The following is a 26,590-nucleotide window of genomic DNA, read 5'->3' as shown; positions in this document are numbered from 1 at the left end:
TTGAAATCAATAATATATTCTGAAGCACATGTTTGCAACCCTTTCCATGATGACTCGTCTGCCAGTGGTCCAGAACAGCAATGGGTCTTCCTGAAAGCAAGGAGCTGGTGTAATTGCTCAGATTGTATCATTATAATTCTGCCATACATGCAACACTGCAATTCTCTCTCCCCCATCCCTGCCACCATCTCAACGTGAAGCGTTTTCTTTTACCATGCAAAGCAGGTGGCTCTGGTTGAGTGGATGACCAAGACAGTGAGAGAAGGAGAGTGTTTCATTGCTTACCACCGGCTATTTATCCATTTAAAACCAACCTGCTGGACAGGAGCAGGAAAATGACACTGCAAATGATATCGTTGCAAAGAGGAAAGCTTGGGGATCTTTCCCCAATATCTGGTGATCTCAAAATGTTTTTGAGTACAGCTCCCATCAGCCCCAGCTGGTGTGGTCAATGGCAGGAATGCTGAATGTTGTTGTAGCCAAAAACATCTGGAGGGTGGGGAGGGTTGGTTCACCAGGAGTAAGTTTACACGAGTGTGAGGTCCATTTCTTGAGGGTGGAAGTGGTAATTGCCCCAATTGTATCATTATAATTCTGCCTTACATGCAACACTGTAATTCTCTCCCCACCCTCCGCTATCCCAACTTGAAGGGTTGTTTTGTTCCCTGTGGTTGCCATCATGAGATGGGTGGAATCACTTATGCTACCACACACTCTAGCCCTAGGAGTTGCTTAATAGATACCTTGACTTGACCTATTAGAAAGCTGTATGCCTGCTTAAATGTTTATGTGTGCTAAATGAGCTGTTAATGGTTGATTATTGACTTCCTAGTGATACTATATGTCTTATTATGTGTTGCTATTGAATTATTGTATCTATTTTTGTGTGAATCACTTTGATTTACTTGTGGAAAATGTAGGATACAAATAAACTCACAATGGCAATGTTGAAGGCCTGTGAGTTTTGTTCACTTCTGGTACTCAAAAAGCCTGGGGCTCAGAAGTCTTTTATTCTAAGTATGTGGCCATTTCACGAGGCTCTGGTTCAGGCATCCCCAAACTGCTGCCCTCCAGATGTTTTGGCCCTAGCTAACAGGACCAGTGTTTGGGGAAGATGGGAATTGTAGTCCAAGACATCGGAAGGGCCAAAGTTTGGGGGTGCCTGCTCTCGTTGATAGATCTCAGAGTTCTGTGTCAAACGTCCACAAAAAGTAGACCTCGCAATGTAATATCTGCCCACCCTGACTTAGAGGAAATCTAAGTTTTTATTTTGGTATGAGCTTTCGTGTGCATGCACACTTCATCAGATACCTGATGAAGGTATCTGATGAAGTGTGCATGCACACGAAAGCTCATACCAAAATAAAAACTTAGTTGGTCTTTAAGGTGCTACTGAAGGAATTTTTTTTTATTTTGTTTCACTCAGACCAACACGGCTACCTACCTGTAATTAGAGGAAATCTGTTAACACTACTTTGCTAGTCTCACAATGTACTGGTGTTCAAGTAAAAGTTTATTAAGTAGATTCACATTAAAATGTGGATAGCCATGTTGGTCTGACGCAGTCAAAACAAAATTAAAAAAATCCTTCCAGTAGCACCTTAGAGACCAACTAAGTTTGATACCTGATGAAGTGTGCATGCACTCGAAAGCTCATACCTATGACAAACTTAGTTGGTCTCTAAGGTGCTACTGGAAGGAATTTTTTTATTTTGTATTAACATGTGGACCAAGCCAATTCCCCCACTCCCATTCCTATTTAGACTACAAGCTGCCATTTTCATTTCAGCAAAAGAGACAGGCTTCTAAAAATGGAAGTCGGCTACAGAGATCATGAGCCTTCCAAACAACCCCATCATTTGTTCATTTGTTAGTTGCAGTTTTCCTTCATATGCAAGTTTGTTAGTGGAGAGGTGTATAAAAAAAAGCCTCCATATGTTCCCTTGGCTGCATTTCACTACCACTGGGAGATTGAGTGGGTCTACCATAGGGCAGCTTCAGGATCCAGTACAGTGAAAAGAGCTCAGCCTTAGACATTTATGGCTGTATGACTGCATAATGCACCCCTACTTAGCCTCGAGGCCAGACCATCTTTAAGAGGATGCATGTCATGATACTGGGATCGAATATAGTGTCCCAACGCATTGTACCAAATGGTGTGCACCAGCTGTTAAGATGATAATAGAGTAATTTCCCCAAATCTAATTGTAGGTGAGTGAACTTCACTCTCAGTAACAGATGATGGAAATGAAAATTATAGCCCACTTCTAAATGGATAGTGATAATTTTGTTTTCCATCACAATAAAATGCCGTCGCAGTCAGGAAGAAAGCGCTAGGCGATTGCTCACCATAAGTAAAATCACCTCTTGGGAGAATGAGGTACCAACAAACTGTCAAACACAGGAATATTCAAAAGACTGCAATTGCTAACAGCTGCAGATAATAGCCCCATGATTTCTGAATACATAAAACTGCAAGTCATTAACAAAGCAGTGGCTTGTGGGATGACTCATGTGAAGTCAGTGGATAGTCCGAGCTTGGTTTCAAATGACCAGGTGTCGGTAGCTCAGAAGCTACCATCAGAATTGGTGCCATAGCTGGCTATATCGCCGGAGGTCCCAAAGAGCCAGTATATGTTACCATAAATAACTACCTTATGCTGAGTCAGATCATTGGCAGTCCAGCCCAGGTTTCTTCATTGACACCCCAAGCACTCTCTAGCAGAGGCCGTGAGCAGGGACGAGTGAATCTGCTGGTTTTGGTTTCTATTTGTTTCTTATTTTTCCAATTTTAAGTTCAGTTCTCCCCCTTCCCACACCACCTTGTGATTCTTTTTTTTAAAAAAAATCCTCATGAAAATTTGTCAGCATTTTACTGTGAATTTCACCTAATATATGTATATGTATATAAAATATACTCATTTTATATGTAATTTTACCTAAAATACACATTTTTGCAAAGCCAATTTTCCTAATATAATTCATGCACATTTTCACTAATAGATGTAGTGAAAAGTCACACTTTACCCTCATATGTGCAAGTTGTTGTTGTTGTTGTTGTTGTTGTTGTTTAAGTTACCTGGCTGAAGAAATGTATTGTGAAATTTGGCGAATGGCTGTTTTTTTGTGTCCATATTAGGTTGATTTACCTTTTGAAGTGTGAACTGAACTGAATTACTCCCTCATCCCTACTCCTGAGATCATATTAAATATAGATCATCAAGGAACTGATCATAGGACCTTCTGGGACTACTGAGTTTTAGCCCCCACGCCTAAGAATACTCAAGATACATTGGTCTCCACAAGGAAAAATGATCCCATAGTGATGAATAACTCTGTCTGATTTGTTAGAAAAGAACTTTTTGATTCATTGATATTGTGGTCTATTCAAGATTCTCACATTTTGTTTTAACATCCAACAATTCCTCTTATAGTCTCCTTGCTTTATCTTCGCCTTCCATTGATATTATTTTGGTGCAGGAACTAACTATACACGCAGCAGTCTAGTGCACCAAACACTTGTTACATTGAATTTGCCATTACAAGTGATTCAGCACCACCTGACAATTGGGAGTGACTGATCTCTGACAGGCACAAGAATCCTTGCAACCCTTCAATGTTCTTACTGATCTTCATCCTACCGGCATGTGCCTCAAAGCCACATTTAATTTCCCAGTAGTGATGTATGGAAGTGAGAACTGGATCATAAAGAAGACTGATCACCAAAGAATTGATGCTTTTGAATTATGGTGCTGGAGAAGACTCTTGAGAGTCCCATGGACTGCATGAAGATCAAACCTACCCATTCTGAAGGAAATCAGCCCCGAGTGCTTACTGGAAGGACAGATCCTGAAGCTGAGGCTTCAATACTTTGGCCACCTCATGAGAAGAGAAGACTCCCTGAAAAAGACCCTGATGTTGGGAAAGATTGAGGGCACAAGGAGAAGGGGACGGCAGAGGATGAGATGGTTGGACAGTGTTATCGAAGCTAGCAATATGAGTTTGACCAAACTGTGGGAGGCAGTGGAAGACAGGAGTGTCTGGCATGCTCTGGTCCATGGGGTCACGAAGAGTCGGACATGACTAAATGACTAAACAACAACACTGAAACACCTTTGACATTTTTAGACAAAGCCCACTCCACCAAACCAAAGAATTGTTCCATAAAAAAGGAATGTAGGGGGAGAGATGGGAGGAAGCTGTTGTCCAAGAAGTGTGATCTGCTTTGTCTTAGTGGATGCATCTGCAAGAGGAGGGGGTAGTGTTGTTTGTGCCAGATATGTGACATTTCCCTCTGGATGGAAGTGTAGAGAAAGGTCAGTAGCTAACCAGGGAATCTACATTTCATTCTAGAGTTTGGGTAAGGGTAAAACAATCAGAGTCTTATGCTAAGGGTGTCTATGTGTGCTATTTTACAAAGGATATTCATCTGTTTGAAGAGATGCCCAGTCCCATCCAAGCCTGGTTTAAAGTTAAAGGACTGTGACATTGCCTGTCAACAGTTTGCACCCAGACAACAGACTGAGCAGGCACATTGGTCTCCCTGGTCGCAGTCTGGTCCACTACGATGACATTCCTCACCCTTGTTGATTATCTTTTTCAGGAAAGGGGAGTATAACATTGCTTGTTCTCCTTGACCTGTCAGTGGCTTGATACTGTTTCCTGCTTGAAAGGTTCCATGGATTAGGAATTGGAGGCACTATTTTACAAAGGCTCCACTCATCCCTCAGGGCCGTTTTGAGAGAGCAGCCCTGGGGAATTCTTGATCAACACTATCTGAATTGGCCTGTGGTGCCCCATATTGTTCAATCTTCCCTTCTATGCTATTCAACATGTATATGAAGCCACTATGCTATACTATACTTATGGAGCTGGGTATGTTTAGCCTGAAGAAGAGAAGGTTAAGGGGTGATATGATAGCCATGTTCAAATATATAAAAGGATGTCATATAGAGGAGGGTGAAAGGTTGTTTTCTGCTGCTCCAGAGAAGTGGACACGGAGCAATGGATTCAAACTACAAGAAAGAAGATTCCACCTCAACATTAGGAAGAACTTCCTGACAGTAAGAGCTGTTCGACAGTGGAATTTGCTGCCAAGAAGTGTGGTGGGGTCTCCTTCTTTGGAGGTCTTTAAGCAGAGGCTTGACAGCCATATGTCAAGAATGCTTTGATGGTGTTTCCTGCTTGGCAGGGGGTTGGACTGGATGGCCCTTGTGGTCTCTTCCAACTCTATGATTCTATGACTATACTGCAACAAACTATAATCTATATCAGGCATCCCCAAACTGCGGCCCTCCAGATGTTTTGGCCTACAACTCCCATGATCCCTAGCTAAGAGGACCAGTGGTCAGGGACAATGGGAATTGTAGTCCAAAACATCTGGACGGCCGGAGTTTGGGGATGCCTGATCTATATGGATCTGCAGCCAATTAACCATTGAAAATCTGGGGTTTGTGCATACTTTGACTCTAAGTAATTTCTGTAGAGAAGGGAAGGGGCTTCTTTAGGGAGTGAATAATATGACACCAAGTCCTTTGAACTTTTGTTTATTCCTCCTTGTGCCTGTGAGATAAATTTGAAGTGAAGAGGACACAACCTCAATTTCGTGAAGACCACATCTTTATCTTTACAGTTCCTGGATCACAAATCTTCTCTTGTCTGATTGAAGTTTGGTTTCTGCTTATAGGAGATGGATAAACAGGTCTTCTGACAGACACAAGGATTTATATGCTGATCTTTTCTGCAACTATTGGGGTCAGGATGCCAGCTGTTGTTTCCAGGTCACGTGTGAAATAGGAGCTGTACCAGGGTTCCACAGACTACCACCCATCATTACAGATACAGCACCGTAAGTAAGGTTAAGAGGGAGAGCATCCAGCCCCTTTACTATCTTGTGCATCCAATCTAGCTCATGCCATTCAATTTCTCCTCTTTTTCTTTCTTATCTCAATTTGTTTATGAATATCCTAAAGCATATCCTAATACTCATCAGAAACCTGTATTAAAAGGACAGACACCACCCCTCCCTTCTCCTTTATTGCAATTCCCTTCCTTTTTTTTATATCCTCCTTAAATTTCCACTCTCTAAACTTCAGGGATTCCATAACACCATGGTTAGGCTTGTCTTTGTGTCTCATGATGGATGTGGGCTATAAAGTATTATGATGACGCTTTGAATAAAGGCTGATGCATAAAAATAAATGCCTTGTGTTGTATAGCACCGGAACATCTCTTTGGACATACCACTTTATTCTGTGCCATCGGGGGATCTTTTCTGTCAGCATGGTTTAATTCCCTCCATTTGAGCCATCCCTTCAACTTGCCCAAAATGTGGCACTAACTTTCAGATACACTCAGTACTGGCTGCCTGGGTAGTGTCGAACCAGTCAGATCCTGCGGCCAAATATGGAGGCCCGATGGATGGTGCCTTTGGTTTGTTTTTCCTATAAAGAGCAGAAGTCACAGCAACTTCCACTTTATTTCCAGGTACAGGTGATGAAGTCGCCTCTCTTCTCCGGGAGGGTCGTGAGCAAAAGCGGGAACATTCCAGGAGCCAGTTTATCTGAAAAGGGCAGGGGAGTCACGCCACAAACTCATTAAAATGCATTGTCTGTCACTTCTTATTGCTTAATTATAGCTTGTGGACTGTTAAACCAATGGAGCAGCCTGACTAGCTGAATATTGCTAAGTACTTTATAAGGACCATTCATGCGTGAGCGTTTTTTAAGCATTCTCCTCTCTGTTGCTTACTCTTTTGGAAGCATGTTGCTGTTTCCAATATTATACGTTTTGTGGAGTTGGAGCAGAATACTCCCACCCTCCTCTCTCTGTCTTTCTGCCTCTTTGAAAGAATGTGCTGCATCGTGCTGGTACCCAGTGCTGTTCAGTGGCTTCTTGTGTGTGTTGTCAGTTCAAATCCAAAAGGATTTGCTTGCAAGAGTAGAAGCTGTAAACAAGATGCTGCATTATTCAAAATGTGGAACAATGTTCTTTCCAGCGTTGCCTTCCGACGAATCAGCAATCCACAAGTATGCAGACCAGGGGTGGACCTCTTGTGACCCACACACAGCCCAACTGCCCTGTATTGTGTGGGGCCAGCCAGGTGTTACTTTCCCCAGTGGCGGACCTTGGGGTTCTCAAATTTCATCAGCACCCTGGGTGACACCAAAATTTGGTATCCCCCCTGCCTCGGGCCTTCCGTCCTACATCATAGTTGTGACGCCCCCGAGGCTCTGAACCCAATGCGACTGAACCAGTCATGCTCCCTTAAATCCACCTCTGACTTTTTCTCACTGGAAAGTCATAGGACATCCATAGATCACACAACTAGGGAATGAGGACCTGACTTCCCTTCTCCATTGCCTGTCCCAATGGCTAAGCTCACATAGAACCATTGGGAACTCCACTTTGTGAGACTGGCTTCAGTCTCTAGTGAGTTAGCCAATCAACAACAAAGCAAGTGTTGCTAGGTTATTAAATTCTGCCCCCCCTCCTGCTTTTCTCTCAAGCCAATAGATAGAAAAACAAGGGCCATATCCATCCCCTCAACATCAAATCCAGTTCTTTCTCCACGCCTCCTGCTTTACTTGAGGACCAAAACTGACATGACATATGATATACAGTGGTGCCTCGCTTAACGAATGCCCTGCTTAACGAAACTTCCGCTTAACGAAAGGATTTTTCGAGCGGAGCTTGCCTCGCTAGACGAATTCGTTTTACAAAAAATTCGTCTAGCGAATCGCAGTTTCCCATAGGAATGCATTGAAATTCAATTAATGCATGGGCAAAAAAATAAAATTCAAAAAAATTCAATGCATTACTATGGGATTTGCTAGACGAATTTTTCGTTATAAGAAAAGACCCGTGGAACGAATTAAATTCATCTAGCGAGGCACCACTGTAGATATAACTGGCTCTTGACATTATCTTCTTTACTGAAAAGGAGCTGGACAGGCAGTGGGTATGCACTAATTTGATCAGAGGATCAGTTCTGGTGTGTGTGTGTTTAACCCCTTCTTTCCTGGCCATTTCCCTGCTTTCGATCCCACCTGCCCAGCATGCTGCCATCAGTTGATATGTTGTATAACGCCTTGATGGTTTTTTTGTTTTGTTTTTAAGTGTAAAAATGGAAAGCCAAAATGAAAAAATCAATTAATTAAGGTGTGTAGAAGGTCTGGGGTAATAACTCCATTTGCACCAGATAGACCAGGAGTCAGCAAACCTTTTCAGCAGGGGGCCAGTCCACTCTCCCTCAGACCTTGTGGGGGGGGGGCGGACTATATTTTGAAAAAAATATATGAACGAATTCCTATGCCCCACAAATAACCTGTACGTGCATTTTAAATAAAAGGACATAATAATAATAATAATAATAATAATAATAATAATAATAATAATTCCATTCTGAAGGAAATCAGCCCTGAGCGCTCACTGGAAGGACAGATCGTGAAGCTGACGCTTCAATACTTTGGCCACCTCATGAGAAGAGAAGACTCCCTGGAAAAGACCCTGATGTTGGGAAAGATTGAGGGCACTAGGAGAAGGGGATGACAGAGGACGAGATGGTTGGACAGTGTTCTCGAAGCTACGAACATGAGTTTGACCAAACTGCGGGAGGCAGTGGAAGACAGGAGTGCCTGGCGTGCTCTGGTCCATGGGTTCACGAAGAGTTGGACACGACTAAACAACTAAACAACTAAACAACAACAACAACAACAACAACAACAATTTATTACTCATACCCTGCCCATCTGGCTGGGTTTCCCCAGCCACTCTGGGTGGCTTCCAACAGAAGTATTAAAATACAATAATTTATTAAACATTAAAAGCTTCCCTAAAAACACACTGTTCCCCAGACTGTCCACGGGCCGGATTTAGAAGGCAATTGGGCCAGATCCGGCCCCCGGGCCTTAGTTTGCCTACCCATGAGATAGACCGACTCCACCCCCAACTTCTGCATGTTTAACACATGATCTGAAGGGGATGTTCATAAGTGTGTTGGCCTGGTTGTGATTAAAAGCCTCTTTGTTAAAGTGCCAAATATCGGAAGCATATCTGGCAGGATTTTGCCGAAACCGTGACTATTCACAACTTTAGACTGACCATATTGCATAGCTCAATGCATCTCAATGCTTCTGATTTTAGACTTGTTGACACATGGCACTAAACACAGATACACACTCGCTCGACACATGTATAAGTTGTGTGACAGATGATGCACTCGTTGGTTCAACTGTTCTGTGCACACGTAGAATCATAGAATCGTAGAGTTGGAAGAGACCACAAGGGCCATCCAGTCCAACCCCCTGCCAAGCAGGAAACACCATCAAAGCATACACAGAGGTCATCACAGGTACACAGACTGTCTAATTGCTGGATGTTACATGTGAACAATAGGTGTCCAAGTAAAGTCGTACCTGGGTTCTCGAACGGAATTCATTCCAGAAGTCCGTTCGACTTCCAAAAATGTTTGAAAACCAAGGCGCAGCTTCTGATTGGCTGCAGGAGCTTCTTGAACTCAATTGGAAGCCACAGAAGCCACATCGGACTTTCGGGTTCCAAAGAACGTTTGCAAACCAGAACACTCACTTCTGGCTTTGCAGTGTTCGGGAGCCAAAACGTACGAGTACAGTACCAAGGCATTCGACAACCAGGTACGACTGTATACAGCTCTACAATTTGTGTAGACAGGTACAATTGTACACACTTTGAATGTAACACCCCTACGCCATCTAATCATTTTTTCTTCAATTCAGTGAAATTGCCACTATCTCTTCTTGTGGTGGGGACCATTGCTAATCCAACCCATTTTTTGTGATATTGTGGTACAAAAAATTGGGGTCACTACGATAAACTAAAATTAAAAAAAACAACCAAATTACAGTCCAAATGATTAATTATTAATTTTTCCGGGCTCCCCATAGTCTGGACCTCTTGAAGTATATCTCCAATATCTTCATTCCAGCCTTCTTTTTGTTCTCATTTTTAATTGGATTATGATTATGGATATGTTAATTGGCTGTTTGTTATTGGAGAATTATATATATATATATATATATATATATATATATATATATATATATATATATATATATATATATATAGTGGCTACTAGGGCATCAGGCATAGAGGAAATATCCCCCCATGCCACTATAGTGTTGGTTTTTTATGCGGTTAGGGTGATATTTCGTTAATAAACAAACAAACAAATGCTCTCCTTTCCAGTGGGACGGCTTTGTAACCTGATGGATTTCAAGTGGAAGAACCTGAAGTTGAACGAACGTGAGTTTTGTTTTTTGTTTCCCCCCCCCAAAAGGGGGCTGTTTTTGAACAGCTAACAAGTTTAAGGGAACAATTTACGTGATTACCTGGAGTTATAGTTAGATGAAAGAGAGATGTTTCCCCATTTAATATCTCGACAGGGATAATAAGCAGATGAAAGGTCTGAGCAAAGAATCAGCAGATACAGTCTCTTGTTGATGCCTGCAACATAAATGCTAGAAGGGGCAATCTGTTTTAGTTATGCTTTTGAGTACACGTTAAATCTAATTTTAGTGCACAATAAAAATGAATGGTCCGCTTTCAAAGGCACTGCATCTGCTGAGTACAAGTTTCCATGCCAGATGGTTTTTGTATTTTGTTTTGTAGTTGTTTTGCATTCTGCTAATTCTCACCCTATAGTACAACAGGGTGAAGCCGACACACTTAAAATGACCTTGCAGTGAGGATTCTCAATTCCACGGTGACTTTTTTAAAAAAATAAAAAAGGAGCAACCTTTCAGACCCCCACGGTGAACAAGTAATAGCTCTCTTTCCTTATATACAGGTACTTCTTTCTTAGAGCCGCATTGTTGAGTTGATTCATTGGTTAGATGCATCTATTTAAAACCTTGTGATCAGTTAAAAAGGAGCTCGTGGTTAATCATGGTACAGTAAAAATATCCTTTGAAATGAGAAAAGGGGAGAGCAGAAAGAGACACACACAGAGAGAGAAATACATGGGGCTGCCTCTGAAGATGATTCAGCTGGTGTAGAATTCAGTGGCCAGGTTGCTCCCTGGGTTTGAGCAACAGCACCAATCCTGGTCCAACTGCACTGGCTGTAAATTAGTTTCTGCAGCCACTTCAATGTGCTAGTTTTGAACCTATAAAGCCTTAAACAGCTCAGGACTGCAATACCTCAAGGACTGCCTTTCTCCATATGAACCAACCCGGATCCTACAATCATCATCCCAGGCACTTCTTTGTGTGCCTCCTCTGCAAGAGGTCTGGAGCATTAAGTATAATTGGTTTAATTGACACTGAAATGGTGAATGCCTGTGCAATGGTGAAAATGTTTAACATGGGGAGAATCCATTGAAGCTAAATTAAGATCAAGAATGGAACTCTGAGCTTTAACTGAGTTGATAATTAACTGTTGAATGTATTCTGCTCCTTGATACGTGAGTGTTTAACCTTAGATCACATGGGAGGCTATTGAATTACAAAGCACCATTTTGAAGGGCATTGCCTTTAGTTCTTTGTTCCCAGGCTCCATGGAGTAAGGCTGTAAATCAAGCTCTCCAGGAAAACAGCGCCAGGTAAAATGGATGCTGTAAGGAGGGAGACTTTTGCTTATACATCTGCTTGGAGCATTTCATATTTTGTAAGGTTGCTGAGTCTATGTGCTGGACTGGCATATGCCTTATGGAACTGTTTGGATATATCATTTACTGTTTTTGGTTATGTTTTGAAGAAGGTTCTGCAAGTAGAGTTTTCATTAAACTTGTGGGCCTTGACAATGTTTTATTTCCAAAAAGGAGTCAGTTTTCATGAATCTAGTCATTTCAAATTGTGCAATATTAATATCTGCAATATGGAGGGCAGCAATGCAAGAACAGAGCTTTTCTGCAGTGGCTCCCGTTTGTATAATGCTCGCCCCAGGAAGGCTCACTAGGTGCCTTGCCTGGGTATTGTTGTTCTTGTTGCTTTCAATCTGCAAATGAAATATAACTGATTATGTATTCCCCTACCCCGGCCCCTGCCACTTGCATTGTGTTTCCTTTACAATGAAATCCGTGGAATGGAAGAGTAACTTTTGTGATTCACACAATTATTTACTTAACTCGTGTAAATCACATTTCACCACAGTGGACAGAAAGATGAATAATGTGGTTTTGGGTAGAATATGAACTGCAGCAGAAGAGAAATAGTGCTGCGTGAAGCAAACACATGCTGCAACGGAAAATGGTGCCTTCTTATACCCTCATCTTTAATATCATCATATTTCCATGGATTGCTGGGAAGTTCTTATATACAAAAGTAAATAATGTGCAAATCAGTTGTGTGGGAATGTGGTATTTTCTGTATGTCTTCAAAGCTCTTTAGATTCTGAGAGAGGCGAAGAGACCTTTATAAACCATTAACATCCTTGAAACATTGTGGGTTTCCTTTCCTTTTTTTTTGTTTGTTTGAACCGAATTTTCTTGGAACTTTCAGCAGGAGATGGTGTTTCTGACATTTAAGCCTGAAACCGCTTAAATAAATACAAGCTAAATGAACACATTTTATTGCCCCAGTGTAAACTGTATATAATCCCAGAAAATTTTCCTTGGCTGCTTTGCCTCTCCCCATTGCAGCAGCAAATTTTATGGCATAAACAGCCAAGATATATTAGTGTATCCCAGGAAGCTAACGGTGGTTTGCTAGAGTTGCCATAGCAATGGTAAAACAACTTGGCTGATGGCGTGGAAAACTATTTGTACAAAGAGCTGGCTTTGCTTTTGTTCCTTTCGTTCCTTTGGTCTTCTGTTCTGTGTTAACACGCTCCTTTAAATTGCTTTATAATCAGCTTCTAGGAATGATACATTTTTAGGGGTTGCTGGATTTGCAAAGGAAAACGTTTTGGTGATTGGGCGAGTTGCTGTCATAGCTTTGAACAATGATTAATGCTTGAGTTGCATTCCCTTCCCCTGCCTTTCCCATGAGCAATTGTAAGTTTATCAATAAAAATAAAACCTACTTTGGAATTTACGTCCTTTTGCCGCAATATCAGGAAATACAAGACTTTCTCATTTTTTCAGCAGCTACCCATCCTAATGAGTTATTAAGGGCTAAGTAAGGAGAGGAATCTGCCCAACCCACATTCTGAAGTGGATCACCTGGATTTGATCTGAGTGGATCATGACCCAGATTGGATACTGGTCTGCTTCTGAATCCACAGTCCCGCCGATTCTAGTATGAGAGTTGCAGTGATGCCTCTCTTCTGGTAAAAACTTTATTCACCTTTTAAGAATTCACAAAAAGTCCTCTGGGTATCCCCCAGTCTGAAGCAGGTATGGAATGTTTGGGGGGTAAAGTATGTAAGTTATGGGGTATATTTCTCTGCAGAGGCAGCCCAATGTGTTTTTGCTGCCTGAAGCAGAACAGTAAATGGTTCTCCTCCAACATGGCACATGGTACCCAAATCTGGTCAAGTTATCTTGGCAGCTGAGGCAAGCACCCCCCCTCCCACCCTTGCCTCCTCAAAATACAATGAGTAAACTGAATAATTGACCATTTCCTGACTTTTTATGACAACTAAAATCAGAGTTTTCATAAAGAGGCAGAGAGTTGAGGATGAGAGAAAAGTGGACAGTTGGAAGGGATTAAATGTCAAGGGGGAGTCCTCTCCCGATTTTTATACATGCTGAAGGGGATCGCAAGAAAATCCCTAGGTCAGTGGTGGAATAGATACAATACTTTGTATGCCTGTTGTCTTTGTCCTCCTGGCAAATAGAAGGGGAAGAAATGGAGGCAGAGAGAGATTTTACTTTCTTGGGCTCCTTGATCACTGCAGATGGTGACAGCAGTCAAGGAATTAAAAGACGCCTGCTTATTGGGAGAAAAGCAATGACAAACCTAGACAGCATCTTAAAAAGCAGAGACATCACCTTGCCGACAAAGGTCTGTATAGTTAAAGCTATGGTTTTCCCAGTAGTGATATATGGAAGTGAGAGCTGGACCATAAAGAAGGCTGATCGCCGAAGAATTGATGCTTTAGGTTTATGGTGCTGGAGGAGGCTCTTGAGAGTCCCATGGACTGCAAGAAGATCAAACCTATCCATTCTGAAGGAAATCAGCCCCGAATGCTCACTGGAAGGACAGATCGTGAAGCTGAGGCTTCAATACTTTGGCCACCTCATGAGAGGAGAAGACTCCTTGGAAAAGACCCTGATGTTGGGAAAGATGGAGGGCACTAGGAGAAGGGGACGACAGAGGACGAGATGGTTGGACAGTGTTCTCGAAGCTACGAACATGAGTTTGACCAAACTGCGGGAGGCAGTGGAAGACAGGAGTGCCTGGCGTGCTCTGGTCCATGGGGTCACGAAGAGTCGGACACGACTAAACGACTAAACAACAACAACTTTGTATGCAGAAGTCCTAGGAAAAATAAATGGTCTCAATACAAGCCTGCTTTCTATATGGAAGACTAGTGGGTGATGCAAAGTTCTCTGTCTCAGACACTGAAAAGGATGGCACTGCTTATCATAAGCTAGATTTTTCCAGTAGATTGTTCTACCTTACCTTGGTTGAGGTCCTGGTTTATGACAATGATTTCTGTGAAACAGTTTCTTGTTCCTTCAGTGCCAAGGTTTTGCCAATTCCAAGGTGCTTTGATGTCTATGATAAGCCCCCAGCCTCCAAAATCTGCTTTGTCCGATAAACTTTTTAAATAAAATGTCTATACAGATCCTTTGCTGTGTAGCATCCAAACTTTGCTTCTATTGATGGTGCTTTTGGACTGCGAAATACAGGTACAGGTTGGGAGGCAAAGGACCGCTAACTGCATAATTGGGACCACTTAACGTGCTCATGTAACCTGGGTTTTCACTGGGCCATTTCCATAAGTAATATCCTAACTAAATAGCGTGGAATTATAGCAGGGTTAAGACACGTTCTTTATGATGAATCCAAGTCATTTCTAAAACAGAGTGACCCGTTTTACTGAGATCACTGAGTTGGAAATGGAAGTTGATTCTTTTGCATTAGGGAGTGTTCTGTTTGACTTGAAAATGAGAAGCAATTTAATGTTCTGAGTTCACATATTGAGCTCACGGGCTAAAACCATTTGTATATTGTGAGCTAATTAACTTCAGCACACACACACACACACACACACACATCACTAGAAAAAGCAACCCAGCTCCTGTGGCACAATGTCAGCGTGATATTTGACCACACATTCAAACTTTTCTTTTTCTCACCTCCTGCAGAAATAGCCTCTGCAGGAGACCCTCCATTACAATTTGAAGCATTAAATCACCACCACCGTGGGATTAAGCTCAGAGTGTTATTACCAGTGTGGTGTTGCAGCTAGTGTTAGAAGAAGATCTCAGAGAGCTGGAGTCCAAATCCCTGACGCTCAGTGGACAAGCCATTATTGAACTTTAGCTCACAGGAATGTTGTGGATGTAAGAGAACGAAACGAAACAGGGGTTGAAAAAGCATACACTATTAGGGTTGCCAGACTTCCAGGCCTCACCTAAAGCCTGGCGGTGGCAGATGGAGGGTTTTGCCTCTCCAGGTGGGTGGCAGTCCCTTTAATAATGGAAAGAAAATATATTAAGACTGCATATAGCTTGTAAGCTTTAGCCCAGTAGGACCTGGCTGAAAATTATAGCATAGACATTCGGGATGCAGGGGGTCTGCTTTCTACTCCCTTCTCTCAATTAACCTCCATCTCCATCTCCCTTTTGACATCTCCAGGGGCCACCCCTATGTCTCAGGTTTGGGTCCTGACACCTCAAGGTTCCCACACGCTGCATTCTTGTTACCTCAGGCTAAATACTTTGGAAATGTGTTTCTCAAAGTAGAATGTCATCCTGCCCTGTGGAGCCTATTGCTCTATCTAGCCTTAGCACCGCCTGCTCCGACTTGTCAGCAGGTCTCATAAGTTTCAGGCAGAAGAAGTTCCCAGCACTACTCTTTGAGATCATTTGGACCAGGTGGCCCTTGGGATCCTTTCCAGTTCTACGATTCTATGACTGCTTTACAATATAGGTGCATGGATCGGACCTGTGTTCTCATGCACATGCTGAGCTAAAAGGTCCCTCCCTTCCGTTGCCATCCTGAGGATCATGGAAGTGCTGCTGCAAATCACAGGCTGACAGCTCAGACTTCATGAATGACACCTTCAGAGCAATATAGTAGTGACTCTTGGCTAGATGTCCAGGGGACTATCTGCCTGGAGACTGGGCGCTCCGTTTAGGCTCCGTTTTGAAGTGGCGGGGGTGTGCACGATCCCCTCTACGTTGTACGCATGCACAGCTTCCCGCTGTACATGCGTGCTACGTAGAGGGCGATCGCACCCCCGTGACTTCTAAATGAAGTGTCCAGGCTCAGGCACCAATCGTGGGGCGGGGGTGGGGCCCCGAGTGCCACCCCCCCCTCCAGCAGGCACCCGCGCGGCGCCCAATTGCTCTGCCGGCTCACCTGCAGCTCCCCCCCTCTGAGGCTGCAGTGCAGAGGCGAGGGGCAGGGGCGCAGCCCCGAGTGACACCCCCTCCAGGATGGTACCCGGGGTGGACCGCCCCTGCCCCCCGCTTGCTCCGCCCCTGCCTCAGCTCTATGCAATGTATTTTCTGACTAAGCAGCCTTCCTGTTTCCTTTCGGCTTGACCTTGGAATCAGGACGTATGAGTGTCAGTGCTTGGCGTACCTATCAGAGAAATGAATTGTGACTGATACCTGGCCAGAAAAAGAAAGAAAAGGAAAAGGAAATATCTTATATATGCCAGCAACTCCAAAGGCAGAATGACTGAGAACACAAGATCAAGACAGAAGATCAAAAGCCCCTTCTTTCCCTTGAAATGTTAAGTCTCAGTGCACGATTTCAGTGACCATGAATTGCCGTCATTAGCACGTTGCTGACAAGATATCAGTGCTCTCACATTTCTTTTTAAAATCTCAAGCATTTGACTGATTGTGGTGCTAATAATAGTGTGACACAGTAATTTTATTGTCAGGGTTATTCTCGGACGCGGTGCTGCCTCTGTCAATCTGTTGATGAATAAAAAGTTATGTAAGATATTATTACAGAACAGTTCAGAAGCAATTGCATTGAAAAGGTTGACAGATATGCTATAGCTACTCTTGGCTGTACGTGAATCTTAAAAAAAAATACTTTCAGAACACAGCATTAGCTTTCTTTTAAAAGGCAAGGAGCTTCTCTAATTTGCTTTAGCAAATATTTAAGTTGTTTATCTGTATTGTTCTTGTTATCAGAAGAACTAGAGAGATACCTACCATTGTGATGGACAGGGGTTTGGAAAGGATAGGAATCCATGTATTACAGGCACGATGGGTGGGCGATGCAATTCTCTGGGTTAGGGAGGAGAGATGAATTCAGTTTAGCAATTTGTGCTTCTTGAAACCATATGCAAAATCCTTCAAAATGTACTTTTACCTCACAGAGTTGTTATGAGGCCAAAACCAGAACCATATATGTTACCAAGAATTGTGAAGATTCTTGCCACCATGTAAATGTGTTTATTTTAATACAAAGATCAAAGCGACCTGCCACTATGCAAATATAATCTCAGCTACTCATCTGTATCAATTCAAGTTCATCAATGGTAATCATGGAACAGGTGCAGAAAAGTTGAACGCTTAAGTCTGGACATTGAATTTTCAGCTTCATGGATCCTCCTCTCTTTCAAATCAGAACCAGTGAAGGCAGTGAAGGTCCTGTGTGAGTGCCTGGAGGCGGTTGGAGGATGGGTGGTGGCTAACAGATTGAGGTTGAATCCTGACAAGACAGAAGTACTGTTCGTGGTGGACAGGAGGCGGGCAGGTGTGGAGGATTCCCTGGTTCTGAATGGGGTAACTGTGCCCCTGAAGGACCAGGTGCGCAACCTGGGAGTCATTTTGGACTCACAGCTGTCCATGGAGGCGCAGGTCAATTCTGTGTCCAGGGCAGCTGTCTATCAGCTCTATCTGGTACACAGGCTGAGGCCCTACCTGCCTGCAGACTGTCTCGCCAGAGTGGTGCATGCTCTAGTTATTTCCTGCTTGGACTACTGCAATGCGCTCTACGTGGGGCTACCTTTGAAGGTGACTCGGAAACTACAACTAATCCAGAATGCGGCAGCTAGAGTGGCTGGGGAAACCCAGCCAGATGGGAGGGGTATAAATAATATATTATTATTATTATTATTATTATTATTATTATTATTATTATTTTATCCTTAAAATCATGTGAAGAAAGGCTGCAGAGATCCCCAATGAGGGCCAGGACTCCAGCATGTGGAGATAGAAGTGTTAACTCTTCCCTTCTACAATGTGGGTTTCATGAAAATCACTGTAAGAAGGAAGCTTCCTTCCACACTGTTCCAAATAGCAACCAAGGTCAAATCGTGAATTTTTGGGGGGTGTGGTGGTACTGGAGCATGGATGAAAAGCATTAACACCCTTCACCGCATGCTCCTGATTGGGCCCCTCATGCTTTTTTGTAAGTAAAGATGCTTGGAAAAAATGATTTCTGTGAATTCCAATGTGAAACTGATCTGATCTACCCCTTCTAGACAAATATGTGGATGGGAGCGCAAATGGTCCTTCACATTTTTGTCCTCTGAATTTTGCATTACAGCTCTCGGCTCAAATTTGGAAATGTGTACATTGAGATAAAATGCATCTTTAGAGTCCTATTTTGTGATCAGATAGTGTTTAGATGTGCCTTTCCATGCAGCTTTTTGTTTGTTTGTTTGTTTAAATGTAAGCTAATGCAGAAGTGGGGCAGAATGGCCTTGTAAATGACACGCAAAATTAACCTGGGCCAGAAATGGTCTGAACCCACCAAGTCATTTGGAATTTGGTCCCCTGCAAACCACTGTCCCTCGAACCTTCTGGTAGCAAGACAGAAGGGACACTAAGAACAACTTGTGTGTTTGTTTGTATACAACACAAGCATCCCTTATGTCTCATTGCACATTTCATTTTAATGTTAAGATCGTTGTTTGTTTCGATGTAAAGCAGGCATTGTTCAGAACACTGGGAAAACAGGTGTTGTATTGGAAGCGAACAGGCCCCAAACTGTTTTTTTCTCTGACAAAGCCTAAATGGGGAAAACAATTCTCCATTTCCCTTCAACACCCCCTCCCCCCCACCTCTCAATTGCTCATTTCCACTTGCTTCTCAAGCAGCCAAATGGAACCGGAAAAGAGAGCACAGAATATACTGAATACTCCCTGATTGCATCAGTGGTCATGGATCTCTCGAAACATTCGTGAGCTTCAAAGCCTAATGTAGCTGCATAGAGGAGCCGGGGATTTTGCTGATTCTCTTGTGGGTGGAAAAGAGGTAGGGATTTTTTTTAGAAATTGCTTTCAACAATTGAAAAATGTTCCATGGGCACCTGAAGTGATTTAGATAGACAGTCTCACCCTGCCATTATCCCCAGCTGTGGCATCACCTGCTGCACCAGGGGCATATTAAATGTATGATGTTTTTATTGCACTGCCTCAAGCAGTAGTACTTTGCAATATGAGAAGGGGGAAGGAAGAGAGGGAGGGGGAGAGAAATCATTAACTAGTAAAAATGGGTGGAAAATAATGTAGACTATAAATAACCCTCCCTTCATTTAATTTCATTTTATGAAACAGGAAGGAAACCTCCCACTGATGCATTGCAGATTTTAGTGGAAGGGGTAATGCGATGGTTTCTAACAGCCAGGGCAATGTGGGTTTTGAGAACTGGAGTCATCAGATGGAGTCTTGTTCTAGGTCACAACTCTACAGGAAGCAACATGGATGAGTGTTCAAAGAGAGCAAGAAATATCAAACTATTTCTCCAGGTGCATGAGAACCAATGCTAGTCAATACAGCCAACAAAATTGGCAAGAATGTATAAAACAGAACAAAAGAACTGTTGGAGGTGTAAAGAAGGGGAAGATACCTTTTATCATATGTGGTGGGAGTGTAGGAATGTCTAAATCTTTTGGGAAATGATATATAATGAATTGAAAAAAAAGTTTAAAATGGCATTTACTAAAAAAAACCAGAAGCTTTCCTGATAGGAATTTTGGGACAATTACCGAAAGAAAAATGAACATTGTTTATGTATGTGACAACAGCAGCAAGAACTTTGATAGCACAGAACTGGAAGACTGGAGAAATACCATCAAAGGAGCAATGGCAAGAGAAGTTGATGAACTATGCAGAGTTGTCAAAGTGAACAGATAAACTCCGTGAAAAAGACAATAGTGACTTTGAAAAAGAATGGGAACCTTTTACATCATATTTGCAGAAACAAAACAAAAAAATAGAGTCATTGGCAGGATTTAAATAAAGATATGCAATTTTATCTACAAAAAACAAGAAACATAATAGTACGACAACATAGAAGTAGATACAAACAGCAGAATGTAATATGAGTTGCAATAAACCAGGGATGGAAGTTGAGGGAAGTCAGCAGGGAAGGGGAAAATTCAAATTTGAATGCAATGTAATGATTACAGATATTGCTTTAAGAGAAAAAATCTAATAAAAATGATTATTATTTTTTTAAAAAGCTAGACAATACAGAATCATTGTATTGTCTTCTTCCAATTTGAATTTTGGAGCTGAACTGCAAACTTTGTGATTTATGGAAGAGAAAGATCCTGTCGGCATCACTGACAGTCAATGAGAGGGAAGTTTTACACAGCTTTTAAGATTGCAAAAACCTAAACGCAGAGTGGCTGTGAACAAAAACAACATGCCTGAAAATGACGAGAGTGCCTTGACTAGAAAACCCACAAGGCTTGGTGACCACAGTTACAAATGCAAGCAACAGAATCACCCTACATTTATATATCCTAAATGGAGGAGAAATCCCCACGATGCATTCCAAATGTGAACAAAAACTGCATGCACGGAAACATGAGGAACAAACCATTTAAGGCAGGAGCAGCTGGTTCCGTGGTGAGGTGGTGTGGAGGCACCCTCCCCATGTCAATGTTGCTGTCACTTACTGGTATGGTGTGGGTGGAGTAGGGGTCTCTAACATGCCAACTCATCAAGCCAGCTGCGCTTGGTGGAAGGAATGGAAATCCATCTGCCCTTGGCTGACAATCTACGGTTTAGAGCTAGGAAAATGGAACTGGGACTGGGAGTGAAATTATTTCTCTGTGTTTTGCATGGAACCGAGATAGATGCACCTTAAAAGTTGAGCATTTATGATGGCCGCCATTACATAATTTGCGACTTGGACATCACAAATCCACTGAGTTTTTCTTTCTTCTTCTTGTTAAAAATACTGATGCTAGGTGTACCTTCCGAGAAGTAAATCAAGTGAATAATAAGGAAAATGCCTCTGTTAGCATAGCAGTAGTATTCTGCAGGTTCAGCACCTATAAAATATATTCTAGCTTGGGTCATCCTTTAACATTAATCCATTGAACAGAAAATAAAAATGTAGGTTACAGGCTTGCAGAAATGCCAGCAACCTAGATAAACGTATCTCTCATTACATTGCATCCATTGATGGAAGGATGCTTTAATGGGGATAACAGTTTGGATTTGGATTTGATATCCCGCTTTATCACTACCCGAAGGAGTCTCAAAGCGGCTAACAATCTCCTTTCCCCTCCTCCCCCACAACAGACACCCTGTGAGGTGGGTGGGGTTGAGAGACTTCAGAGAAGTGTGACTAGCCCCCAAGGTCACCCAGCAGCTGCATGTGGAGGAGTGGAGACACGAACCTGGTTCCCCAGATTACGAGTCTACCGCTCTTAACCACTACACCACACTGTAGTGTGCACGCGCTCATACACATGATCTATCTATCCAAAAAGCACAGGGAAATATGTCATACGTCACATCTTTAAGGGTCAGCCAAGAACTTATTGCTACCATAGGTGAAGGTCAAGATGTAGCCTGGTGGCATCAAAACAGAATGATTGATCCATAGCATGGGTAGGCAAACTAAAGCCAGATCAGGCCCAATTGCCTTCTGGATCCGGCCCACAGATGGTCCAGGAATCACCACGTGGGTCGCTAGCGTGCACGTTCTTTCCCTCTCCTTCACATGGTGGCAGCGCCGCCTCCTCCTGGCTTCTCCCCACCCTGCCTAGAGGAGGAAGGGGGCTGGGCTTTGATGGTGCCAGAAGCAGCAGTGCTCGAGCGGCCGCCATGTTAAACAGCCCCTTTCCGGAGCTCTTTCATGCACTGCTCACCGTCCCTCTGCCGCCGCCAGTCCCTGCCGCTCACAAGACACAGGTAAGCAGCCACCGGGGCGGCCCTCCACAATGTCTGAGGGACAGTGGACCGGCCCCCTGCTGAAAAAGTTTGCTGACCCCTGCTCTATAACATCTGAATTAAGACTAGCATGTCTTAATGGGTCAGGGTCTGAATGCAGTTGTAGACTGGATGAGGGTCAGTAAACTGTGAAGATGGAGGCTCTGTAGGTAAATGGTTCCCTTGTCTGGTAAATGGGCCAATTTCCTGCTCTGGATGGGGTGGCACTCCCTCTGAAGGAGAAGGTACATAGTGTGGGAGTGCTCTGGGATGCATCTTTCTCACTAGAGGCGTTTTACCTGAGACTTCTCCAGCATGGAAGTCGTCAATGCTCTTCCCTCTCTAAGCCTCTCCTGGTTCTAGGAGACAGTGGGGCAGGAGAAGATGTCATCACCATTTGGGGATCTACTGACCCATCCCTTGCCTGAGCTGTCCCTTCTTCCTCTGCCATATCCTGTGTGCCTTCCTCCACCTTGGACTGCCCCGACTCTCCCTCCTTCCCTGCCTCCTATTTTGTGGGTGACACCCCATAAATTATTGGCCTCCTCTCCTCAGTCACTTTCCTGGTCCCCTGCCTCTGCCACACGCTCCAAATGTGCATCCAGATGGCCACAGCAGGTCCTTGCATGCTCCCAGGGTCTCTCCCCAACATAGGGAGTCAGCAGTCTAGTCACCCACAGTAGGCTAAGGGAAGAAAGTCAATGCTGTGCCCTCCAGACATTGGACTGCAACTCCCTTCAGCTCCAGGCATCATGGCCAATTATCAGTGATGATGATAGTTGTAGTTCAACAAAATCTGGATGGCACCATGTTGGCTTCCACTGCAGGAGAGCATGGGGACTATGGAGTTAAGGCAATGACATCACAGATGGAACCAAACACCACTGAAATTTAAATTTGAAGGGAATTTAGATGGTTTGTTAAAGTACCTGCTCGTAATTCAGCACATGACTTTATCCATGAAAAGCTGCAAATCCCATTAGCAATCATCTGAGCCATTGGTACTCCTGAGAGTTTTGTTTCTGCGGTAAATATTTCCATGTGATGCATACAAAGCACACTTTATGAGGGCTACTCCATCCTAGTTAGCACATTCAGCATGAAGTAATGTATGTTTCTGAAAACCTGTTATATTAATTACAATATACAGTGGCAGGTTAAATTGGCGACTGTTATGATTGCTCAGGTGAACAAAGTCTTCCAAGATGAGTAATGACTTAGTGAGCTAGATTTCAGGGCCATGAATCTTGCTATTCGGTATATTACCTAGCATTAAGATTACATGGAGCAAAAATGTCCCCAAAATATTTTAATCTCCAAAGTAGTGCAATTGTGTGTCCAGTGACCCAGTTTACACACACACACACACACACACAAACAAAAATGCCCATCTGCACAAAATCAGTGTGCTCAGCATGCAACACAAACTTTCAGGTATGCAATTTCAGAAGCCAGCATGAAAAGCGAATCCTTGCAATAGAAAACTACCAAAACAGCCAGCAGTACTGAAAGTATAAATTCTGGAAAGAAATGTAAGTACTGCTCTCCAGCACATAGATGGCTCCTCTTCTTATGTACCTATGGTCCATGATATGGCCCTCCCTAGTTACAAACAACATGGGAGCGAGGCAATCACAAGGGCATGGGCTATCATTTAGGAATAACCCACATAATCAATCTCTGCCACATGGCTGTGTCCAGGGTGGACCTTGGTAAAATGAATCCAAGCCTATTTGATGCCCTCCCTACAGTTCTCATGACAATGGTTTAAGCTGGGCTTTGGGAAGAAGGCTGAGCCTCTGGCAGGGTCCTAAAGCCCTCCTACCTCAGCACAGTGAGCACTTGCCCTGCTATCTTGCCCAGCATCATTTACATTGTCTGGCTGAGACTCTCCAAGATTTCAGACAGGGTTTATTTCCCCCCAGCCCCTCCTGAATGTTCCAGGGATTAAACCTGGGATATTCTGCATGCAAACCAGATGCTCTTCCAGTGAGCTACAACCCTCCCCTTTGAGGAATTCTGGGAGAGCTCTGGACGAAATGGCATGATTCTGATATCTGGATCGAAACTTAGCTATCCACTGGATTTTTCACCTTTCCAAATGTGGTGTCAGTTTTGGCAGCTGTATGCATTTTAATACATATTCAAATTAATATGCGGTGAAAGCAGCACAATGGGTGTGTTAGGGCTAGAATTGGGAAGGGCTGTAACTCAGTGGTAGACCATCTGCTTTGCATGCAGAAGGCCCCAAATTCAATCCCCGATATCTCCTGCTACTGCTGGGTATGTTCTCTGATGGAAACCCTGGACTGACTCTGTCAGTCAGTGTACTAAGCTAGCTGGACCAATGATCTGACTCAGTATGTAAGGTAGCTTTCTGTTGAACAAGGTACAATTTTCTGGTGCCCATGTTGCAGATGGAGGGGTGGGTTATTAGTTTGGGGAGAGGGGTTGTTATTGTTTTTATTATGTAGCCAGTGTGGTGTAGTGGTTAAGAGCGGTAGACTCGTAATCTGGGGAAGCGGGTTCGTGTCCACGCTCCTCCACATGCAGCTGCTGGGTGACCTTAGGCTAGTCAGACTTCTCTGAAGTCTCTCAGCCCCACTCACCTCACAGAGTGTTTGCTGTGGGGGAGGAAGGGAAAGGAGAATGTTAGCCGCTTTGAGACTCCTTTGGGTAGTGATAAAGCGGGATATCAAATCCAAACCCTTCTTCTTCTTTCATCTTGTATTTTATGTTGCGAACTACCCTGAGATCTGCAGATGAAGGGCAGTATATGAATTTAATAATAAATTAAATAAACAAACACTGGCATGTGTGATTCAGCCACGGGAGTCACCACTTTGGGGAGTCACCACTTTGAGAGCGGCACGATGGACGAAAACTCTAACCAAGACAGAGAGAAAGGGACCCGGGATGAGATACTTGAGTGGGATGGAATTTGGGGCGATAGAATAGGTTAGACTCACTTCCCTTGGGATTTTATGTGCTCTTAACCCTAGTATATGCATTTTGGTACCAATTACTTGGCTGGAGAATTGGGTTGCAAAATTCAGATAAGTGTGAATTTGAAGGATGTCTCAGTTCGCAGATCGCAGATTAGGTAGGTATGTCTTGAAATGCAAACAGAATTTGAGTCTTTTTTTTTGGATCTCCTTTGGAAGGCCGCATCTCACGGGCTCCTCTCGTGGCAGGAGGGGACCCGCGGTGATGGGGCAAGAAGAAGGAGGAGGATAAAGTGATATTTTAAGGAAAAGATTTTGAGTTAAGATTAGAAAATCCGCCATAATTTATATTAAGATACTAAGAATACCAGGAAGAAGAGATTTGAGGAAGTCACAAATACAATGTTAAGAAATAAGATTTGAAAATTTTATTTGTTTGTTTTATATGTGTGTCTTTTGTCTTTGTTTATACTAAAATTAATAAAAATTAATTTTTTAAAAAAGAAAGAAATGCAAACAGAATTTGAATGTTTTCCCCATCCTTAGTGGAAATCAATGCAAAAGTCAGCTGTGAGGCTGACGAAGAAGGAATCAGGAGCAGCCAGCACCAAAACAGAGGAAGAACCCTATGCATGTTTACCCAGTGGTGCATCTCATTGAGGCTAATGGGACTTACTTCTTAGTAAGTGTGCATGGGATTGTGACTCACCAGGAAGGTGCTAACCCTTTCAAAGGATCAGGCTGTGTTTCAATTTACCCTGAATTTGCCATCTGTAAAGCAGCGATTGTTCCCTGTTTCAAAGGGCTGCTTACAAGGCCTAATTAATTAATGTTTGTGCAGTGCTTTGAAAGGGTGAAGTGCTGTATAAATGCGAAAGGTTGTTATTACTTTCCCAGTATTAGATATAGTATGATCTCTACCCGCTGTTAATAATTGGCACGGCACACTCTTGTAGATTTCCTGACTCACTTAGGCCTATTGCTGCAGATTCAGATGATAGAAGCTAATATGAAACAAAGCATAACAAAAAGATAATCCCTTGTCCTCCTCCTCCTAAAAATATCTATTTAAAAAATAATGATTCTAACCATACTGTAGTGACAGCCTGACACAGACAGAGAGGTTTATTTTTATAAGCTGTGTCCTGGTTCTCCAAAGTTGCGTGGAATTTTCCTTTTCCCATATCTGGTTGAGAATCTCATCTCCTCCTCTGTTTATTTCCCCCTATTATCCTGTGTTATATCACAGCAGGTTTCCTCTTTGAGAGCAGTAGACAGAGTAAGACAGATGTACCAAGTGCAAAGATAGGAAGGGGCTGGTTTCCATAGTGACTGTAACCCTGTAAAGCCACAAAGGACCTGGTTCATGGGCCTGGTTGTAGTTTGGCTATAAGCATTAGGCACAAAGGAACGGA

This window comes from Zootoca vivipara, chromosome 5 (assembly GCF_965207765.1).
Source record: "Zootoca vivipara chromosome 5, rZooViv2.hap1.1, whole genome shotgun sequence".
Classification (NCBI taxonomy): domain Eukaryota; kingdom Metazoa; phylum Chordata; class Lepidosauria; order Squamata; family Lacertidae; genus Zootoca; species Zootoca vivipara.
The sequence above is the reverse complement of the archived record's forward strand: the minus strand, read 5'-3'. Positions refer to the sequence as shown.